The following is an 8,948-nucleotide window of genomic DNA, read 5'->3' as shown; positions in this document are numbered from 1 at the left end:
CCCAGCACTTTGGGAGGCCGAGACGGGCGGATCACGAGGTCAGGAGATCGAGACCATCCTGGCTAACACGGTGAAACCCCGTCTCTACTAAAAAATACAAAAAACTAGCCGGGTGAGGTGGCGGGCGCCTGTAGTCCCAGCTACTCGGGAGGCTGAGGCAGGAGAATGGCTTAAACCCGGGAGGCGGAGCTTGCAGTGAGCTGAGATCCGGCCACTGCACTCCAGCCCCGACAGAGCCAGACTCCGTCTCAAAAAATAAAAAATAAAAAATAAAAAATTAACTGGGCATGATCGCAGCCTTTGGAGCTGAGGTATGAGAATCTCTTGAACCTGGAAGGCGCAGGTTGCTGTGAGCTGAGATCGCACCACTGCACTCTAGCCTGGAAGACATAGCAAGAGAAAGAAACGAGAAGAAAGAAAGAAAGAGAAGGAAGGAAGGAAGGAAGGAAGGAAGGAAGGAAGGAAGGAAGGAAGGAGAAAGAAGGAAGGAAGGAAGGGAAAAAGAAAGGAAGGAAGGAAAGAAGGAAGGAAGGGGAAAGGAAGGAGGGAAAGAGAAAGAGAAGGAAGGAAGGGAAAAAGAAGGAAAAGAAAGAAAAAGAAAAAAGAAAGAAAGAAAAGAAAGAAAGAAACTAACTCAGTTTGTTATGAATATTAAATTTCAGGAACTAGGCTTAAGGGAAAAAATCCTGCAGTACAACAGATTGAGTTTGTTGAATTGCAATCTTTATTTTCATTGCATAGAATACAAGTTTAATAAAAACAAAAGTAAAATATATTTGTAAGACATTGTCCATCAATATTTAGACAGTTGTCCTATGTTTAAGAATGATTTTTTTTTTTGAGATGGAGTCTTGCTCTGTCGCCCAGGCTGGAGTACAGTGGTGCAATCTTGGCTCACTGCAACCTCTGCCTCCCAGGTTCAAACTATCCTCCTGCCTTTGCCTCCTGAGTAGCTGGGACTACAGACACCCACCACCATGACTGGCTAATTTTTGTATTTTTAGTAGAGACAGGGTTTCGCCATGCTGCCCAGGCTGGTCTCGAACTCCTGACCTCAAGTGATCCACCTGCCTCAGTCTCTCAGAGTGCTGGGATTACAGGAATGAGCCACCGTGCCTGGCCCCCGCCATGTTTAAGAATGATTTCTATCTAAAAAATACTTATTTGAAGAGTCTTCCTTTCACACTTTGATGATGATTAATAAATATCAAGAATACAAGTATATATCACCAAGTTTATTTTCTAACTTTCTCAATTTTTCTAAACCCTCTAATTCTGTTGATGGAATAATCTCAATTCTCACTTTTGAAAATTACGAATCTATCTTGTCTATCTCTTATTTAGAAGCTGGAGACCAACCCTAACAATAAGGTGGCCAGGCCAGTGAGACAGCTCCCACCTGCAGCTGGAGGAACTGAAGCCAGAGGACCATGCCTGCTCTGCTCAAACTCTGCAATGCCGATGTGGACTGCGGGCCTTCAAAGTGGTCTCCTCTGCCTTAGGAACACAGCAGGAAAATGACGTGCATTCTTTTTTTTTTTTTTTTTTGAGACGGAGTCTCGCTCTGTCATCCAGGCTGGAGTGCAGTGGCCGGATGTCAGCTCACTGCAACCTCTGCCTCCCGGGCTCACGCCATTCTCCTGCCTCAGCCTCCCGAGTAGCTGGGACTACAGGCGCCTGCCACCTCGCCCGGCTAGTTTTTTGTAGTTTTAGTAGAGACAGGGTTTCACTGTGTTAGCCAGGATGGTCTCGATCTCCTGACCTCGTGATCCGCCCGTCTCGGCCTCCCAAAGTGCTGGGATTACAGGCTTGAGCCACCGCGCCTGGCCATGACGTGCATTCTTGATTTCACAGCTACTGGAGGAGTCATCGGCCAGATCGGCCGAGCAGTTGTTTCTTTTTGACCCGATAAAATTATTTTTAGAATAGCTCTCTGTTTTCCTGCTCATGTTTGGCTTAGGATAAATATAGAAATTGTGCCTTCCTCAGCGTATGCCGCCTGGGTGGCGCATGAACTGACAAAAGAGAAACTGCTGAGCACTAGCCCAGGATGAATAATTGACCACGGGAATCTAAATATTAAAGAATATTAATGTGTATTCTGAAGTTATAGAAATTAGCCAGTGTTTCCCTGGTGTGAGGACAGACAACTGGGAAGAAAACAGTCTGGGTAAGACTGAAATAGCTGATTACGAGAGCAAAGATGCAGACCACAAGAGCAGAATGTAGATATGAAACAAAGCTTTAAATCAGAAAACCAAAGTTTTATTTTGGATAGTTGAAAATATCCCAGTTCAACCAAGTGTAGGATGCAGCTGTCTTTTATGAAGCATGAGTGCTCATGGAGGTGCCCAGATGCACCTCGAATCCAGTGTGAATGGCCTTGTTACTAAGGCCTTAAATCTAAGATGCTGCTGATTTTAGGGTGCACTGTTACTACTAAGAAAGGGAGAAATGCTGCCAATTAAACTGTTCAGTTTTTATTTTGTACTGATTAAAAGAGCTCTCGTAATTATTGATGCTGGTTGATGGACACATGCATTTCGTTGTGTTACTCTCTTTTGTGTTTCAAAAGTTTTATTTAAAAATTATATAAGAGGCCGGGCGCGGTGGCTCAAGCCTGTAATCCCAGCACTTTGGAGGCCGAGACGGGCGGAATCAACGAGGTCGGAGATCGAACCATCCTGGCTAACACGGTGAAAACCCGTCCTACTAAAAAATAAAAAAACTACGGGCGACGTGGCGGGCCCTGTAGTCCCAGTTACTCGAGGCTGAGGCAAGGAGAATGGCCCGTGACACCCGGGAGGGAGCCTCCCAGTGAGCACCAGAATCCGGCCCCTGCACTCCACCCCGGGACGAGGTGAACTCCGTCTCAAAAAAATTTATTAAGGAGTTCTTTTTGGGTATAGAGTTGGGTATACAGATCTGAGTAGAGACTGTTGCCCCTTTCTTTTTTTGAGACAGGGTCTTGCTTTGCTGCCCAGGCTGGAGTGTGATGGCACATCACGACTCACTGCAGCCTTGACCTCCTGGGCTGAGGTGATCCTCCCACCTCAGACCCCTGAGTTGATGGGACTACAGATGCACACCACTGTACCCCACTAATTTTTGTATTTTTAGTAGAGATGGGGTCTCACTATGTTGACCGGGCTGGTCTTGAATTCCTGGGCTCAAGAGGTCCACCCATCTGAGCCTCCCAAAGTCTTGGGATTATAGGCGTGAGCCACTGCACCTGGCCTGCTCTGTTTTATTTATTCTAAAATAATTGCAATATTTTCATAAGTTTAATTTTCCTTGTTAATGCAATATCAACCATTTTCTAATCCCATTAATTATTTACTATGCAATTCTGGTCCTGTTTGAGTAAATGGTCTTTCCAAGAAGTCATGATTGTGGGTAATGAGGATCTCCTGTACTGTGTAGCTTTTGTGGGTGTGAATTTTAAAATAGTGGCTCTCAAATATGGCTACACATCAGAACTTCTGCGGAAGGCTTAAAAGGCCTCCCTGACTGGCACAGTCCCCTTCACCAGTGATCTGCGGGTGGGCCCGGGCACTTCGGCATTTGTGGTTTTAAGGCTGCCCAGAGGTTTCAGTGTGTGACTAAGTGGCTTAAGCTGTGGAATATAGCTTGACACCCGTGGTAGGGAGGGCAGCACAATGGAGGTATTTTACACCAGAAAAGTCCCGGCTCCTCCCACTGTCCCTTGTGGCATTGCTGTCATTCACTTGTCCACAAGCTGTAATCACCCAGGACATTGTTACTTTATGACTTTAAACAGTCGTCTTTACATCAATTAAGAATTACCAGGTGGTTCACGCCTGTAATCCCAGCACTCTGGGAGACTGAGACGGGTGGATTACCTGAGGTCAGGAGTTCGGGAGCTGTTTGGTCAACAAAACCCCGTCTCTACTAAAAATACAAAAAATTAGCTGGGCATGGTGGCAAGCGCTTGTAATCCCAGCTACTCAGGAAGCTGAGGCAGAATTGCTTGAACCCGGGAGGCGGAGGTTGCAGTGAGCCGAGATCGCGCCATTGCACTCCAGCCTGGGTAACAAGAGCAAAACTCTGCCTCAAAACAAAACAAACAAATAAATAAATAATAAGGAAAACAAGAGACGTTAATTCTCTTCATTTATTCTGCCTCTGATGCTTTTCCTTTCCTGATGTAGATCTAAGCTTCTGACCTGTATCATCTTCCTTGTCTCTTCTCTAACATTTCTCACAGGGCAGGTCTACTGGCAATACATTCCTTCAGTTTTGTTTTCTGAGAAAGTATTTATTTTCCTACACCTTAAAGATACTTTTGCTATATAGAATTCTAGGTGGGCAGAATTTTTTTTTTCAATTGCAACACTTTAAAGATTTCACCCCACCCTTTTCTTTCTTTCTTTTTTTTTTTTGAGACGGAGTCTTGCTCTGTCGCCCAGGCTGGAGTGCAATGGCCGGATCTCAGCTCACTGCAAGCTCCGCCTCCCAGGTTCACACCATTCTCCTGCCTCAGCCTCCAGAGCAGCTGGGACTACAGGCGCCCGCCACCATGCCCAGCTAATTTTTTTGCATTTTTTAGTAGAGACAGGGTTTCACCGTGTTAGCCAGGATGGTCTCGATCTCCTGACCTCGTGATCCGCCCGTCTCGGCCTCCCAAAGTGCTGGGATTACAGGCTTGAGCCACCGCGACCGGCCCACCCCACCCTTTTCTTATCTGCATGATTTCTAACAAGAAGTCCACTGTCATTTTTATTCATATTCCTCTTGTTAACTTAAAAAATCACACAACACTGCATTTAGAAAAGGAGACTATTTCTTAAACAACTTGCAAGGTGGACATCCCACAAGACCAGACACAGGCCCTTCAGAGGAGGAGAGGATGGGGCAGGAGCTTTATGCTGACTGGGTTGGCTAAACATACTTATTCAACAGGTTACAGGAGGAGCTATGAATATTCATGAAGGGGGTTCTGCCGTATGTATCATATGACACATATTCACTTTGGGGTGGAGATGTGGAGATGTAACATTTAAATGTATTATAGTTAGGCCCTATACATCAAAAGGTCTTTCTAAGACCCAAAGGCACTTGGTGCACAGACTTTGTAAACCAGCCAGGACCAGCCATGGTCAGTGGTCTCTTACCAGGAAAGTTAGTGAAATCTGTCTCTTGTCTAGTCAGAGGTGTAGCTGTGGCTGGTGGATGGGGGTTCAGTCAGGCAGATTTATTCAGTTTGAATGTGACAAGCCTAGGTGTGGTTTTGGTTTTTGTTTCGCTTTATGTTTTTTGTTATTTGTCCTGATGGATGTTCTGTATGTTTCCTGGATGTATGGTTTGGTGTCTGTCATTAATTTGGGGACATTCACACCATTCCACCATTTCTCCTGCCCCTTCTTCTTTCCTCCTTCTGATTCTCCCATTGTGCCAGTCATATCCTTTGATGTTGTTCTTGGATGGTGTCTTCTGTTGGTGTATTAGGCTGTTCTTGCATTGCTATAAAGAAATACCTGAGATAGAGTAATTTATAAAGAGATTTGATTGGCTCACAGTTCTTGCAGGGCATACCAGCACGGCACCAGCATCTGCTCAGCTTCCTGGGGGCATCAGGGAACTTTTACTCATGGCGGAAGGCAAAGTGGGAGCAGGCATTTCACAGGGTGAAAGCAGGAGCAAGAGAGAGAGAGTGAGGGGGTGGGTAGGTGCCACACACTTTAAAAAAAAACAGGGTGGGAACGGTGGCTCATGCCTATAATTGCAGCACTTTGGGGAGGCCGAGGTGGGTGGATCACGAGGTCAGGAGTTGGAGACCAGCCTGGTCAACATGGTGAAACCCCATCTCTACTAAAAATACAATAAATTAGCTGGGCATAGTGGCGCATGCCTATAATCTCAGCTACTTGGGAGACTGAGGCACAAGAATCACTTAAACCCAGGAGGCGGAGGTTGCAGTAAGCTGAGACTACACCACTGCACTCCAGTTGGGGTAATAGAATGAGACTCCATCTCAAAACAAAAACAAAAACAAGAAACAGTTCTCACATGAACTCAGAGTGACAGCTTACTCATCACCAAGAGATTGAAGGCAAGCCATTCATGAGGGACCCGCCTCCATGATGCAAACATCCCCTGCCAAGCCCCACCTCCAGAACTGATGATTATAACTCAACATGAGATTGGTGGGGACACACGCTCAAACTAGATCAGCTGATTTTTTTTTTTCCATCCCCTTTTCTCCTTGCATTTCAGTTTGGGAAGCTTCTGTTGATTTATCTTCATATTCACTGATTCTTTCCTTTATTCTATCTAGTCAATTAATGAGCATTCTTTATTTCTCTTAGTGTGTTTTTGACTTCTAGCATTTTTTTTGATTATTATTGTTTCCATCTCTCTGCTGACATTACCTATCTGGTCTTGCATGTTGCTAGTATTTCCGCTAAAGCCAGTTTATCCAGGAATTTCTGCTTTGGGTGAGCAGCTCTCAGGTGCTGTGTCTCCCTGGATGTACCTATCTCTTCAGAGCAGGGTGCCAGTTTATCTGGCAGCCTCAGTTCTCTGATGGGCCCATGAAAGGCTGCTGGTTTGCCACGCGCCCTGCTATTCTTTGCTGTAAGCATGAGAGTGGTGACTGCCAAGCACGTCACATGATACCAGTTGAAGTTGTGGAATTTCAGAGCCAGGCTCCTAAAGGAAGACTTCCAATCCACCTTCTGTACAGGTTTCCTTAAAAAATGGGGTGCACGATGCACTGGCACGGTGGCTTACTCCTGTAATCCCAGCACGTTGGGAGGCCTAGGTGAGAGGATGATTTGAAACCAGGAGTTCAAAGACCAACCTGGCCAACATAGTGAGACCCTGTCTCTATTAAATAAATAAATGAAATAAAAATAAATAGGCTGAGTGAGACACAGGGGCTCCAGTCTTCCTCTGATGTCCCAGCTCTTAGAACAAGGTTGCTTTGCTTGCTTTTCCTTTTATAAGCACTATGTGTTAGGCAACTGCTTAGGTGGTTCCCTGAGGTATTCATGCTCCTATGTGACACCCTCCTCTGCATGGGGCCAACCCAGTGACTGTTTCTCATGAGCAGAGCCTGGAAAGCATGAGGCACAGCTCTGCTTCCTCATGTCACAGCTCTGATCTTGTCAGTCTCTCATTGGCTCCTGCAACAAATGACCACAAGCTAACTGGCTTTTACAACAGCAGAAGTTTATTCCTTCACAGCTCTGGAGGCCAGAAGTCCAAAATCACTTTTAATGGGCTGAAATCAAGGCATTGGCAGGTCCAGGCTCCCTTGCTTGGCTCCTGTAGAGAATCTGTTCCTTGTTTCTAGCGCCTCTGGTGGCTCCGGCGTTACTTGGCTTGTGATTGCATCATGTCCACTTTCAGGGCCCCATCTTCATCTCTGCTCCATCTTCCCATGGCCCTCTCTTCTGTGTGGCACATTTCCTTCTGCCTCCCTCTTACAAAGATGCATGTGGCCGGGCATGCTGGCTCATGCCTGTCATCCCAGCACTTTGAGAGGCCAAGGCAGGAGGGTCGCTTGAGGCCAGGAGTTCAAGACCAGCCTGGCCAACACAGAGACCCTGTCTCTGTTGTATTTATTTAATTATTTTTGAGATAGGGTCTCATTTTGTCACCTAGGCTAAAGTGCAGTGGTGCGATCCTGGCTCACTGCAGCCTCAACCTCCTGGGCTCAAGCAATCCTTCCACCTCAGGAGTAGCTGGGACTACAGGTGCACACCACCATGCCTAGATAATTTTTCTATCTTTTGTAGAGATGAGGTCTTGCCATGTTGCTCAGGCTGGTCTCGAACTCCTGGGCTCAAGAGATTTACCCAACTCAGGCTCCCAAAGTGCTGGGATTACAGGTGTGAGCCACAGTATTTAGGACCCACTCGGATAATCCAGGACAGTCTCTATCTCAAGATCCTTAATGACATCCAAAAAAAAAATAGTTTTCCCGTACGAGGTAATATTTATAGGTTGCCTGGATTAGGACTTGATGGCTTTATAAGGGCCATTTTCCAACTGTGCATGGCTTGGTGGGCTTCTCTTGTTTGCAGGAAGCTATGTGACAAGCGCAGTACCTGCAATGAGCTGTGATTGGCTGATGTAGACTGGGGTGGACTCCAGGCAGGTGGTGCTCCAAAAGGTACAAACTCACTCTGTGGTCATCAACTCACCTTTCAGGGTGCCTCTGAGGGGTGAGGCCTGTGGAGTGAGGTCCAAGCATGCCAGATTTTGTCCACTGAGCCAGGCTCCTGGAGGCCCTGACAGATGCAGCTCCAGGCCCCAGGCTGCACAATTTGCCCCATGCCTCCACAGCGTCTGGATTTAGGATAACCGAGGCCAGCGTCTGGGACCCCAGTGCTCCAGTGAGGGTCAAGGAAGCCCAGAGCTTACTCCAACCTCCAGGGCAGAGAGGACGGAAGATCCCAAAGGCTCCAGGGCTCCGGGAAGAGCGAGGCTGAGCAGGGGCAGCTGCTTTTTCTCTCCCAGGCTTCCTGCTGTGTCTTTTACTACCCTCTACCTTCCTGGTGCTGGGGCTCCGCAGGGCTGGCTCTAAAGAAGTCCCAATGTCAGCCTGGGGGCGCAAGGCGGGAGCGCCCTGTTTCGATTGTCGGGAACTTGCTCCTAGTTAGGTGGTAACCGTCCCTATGATCCCCCACAAAACCAGCCGGGCAGGGGCAGGGGCCAGGCTCGTGCAGAAGAGGCCGCTGCTGGAGAGAAAGCAACCCTCAGCGTGGACCCCTCAACCTCGCCCCTTACCCGTGCACCCCTCGCCTCACACCCTCGCGGTCCTCATCCACGTGTCCCTCACCCTACACCCACCCACCCGTCACTCGTTCGCCCCTCAACCCTCACCCGTGCGCCCCCTCAGCCGCGCTCCCCTCACTCCTCACCCGCGCGCCCCTCACCATTCACCCGCGCGACCCGCGGCCCTCACGCCCCGCACCTCA

This window comes from Rhinopithecus bieti, unplaced genomic scaffold (assembly GCF_001698545.2).
Source record: "Rhinopithecus bieti isolate Rb0 unplaced genomic scaffold, ASM169854v2 scaffold_8690, whole genome shotgun sequence".
NCBI classification, from domain to species: Eukaryota; Metazoa; Chordata; class Mammalia; order Primates; family Cercopithecidae; genus Rhinopithecus; species Rhinopithecus bieti.
Note: the sequence above shows the minus strand (reverse complement) of the source record.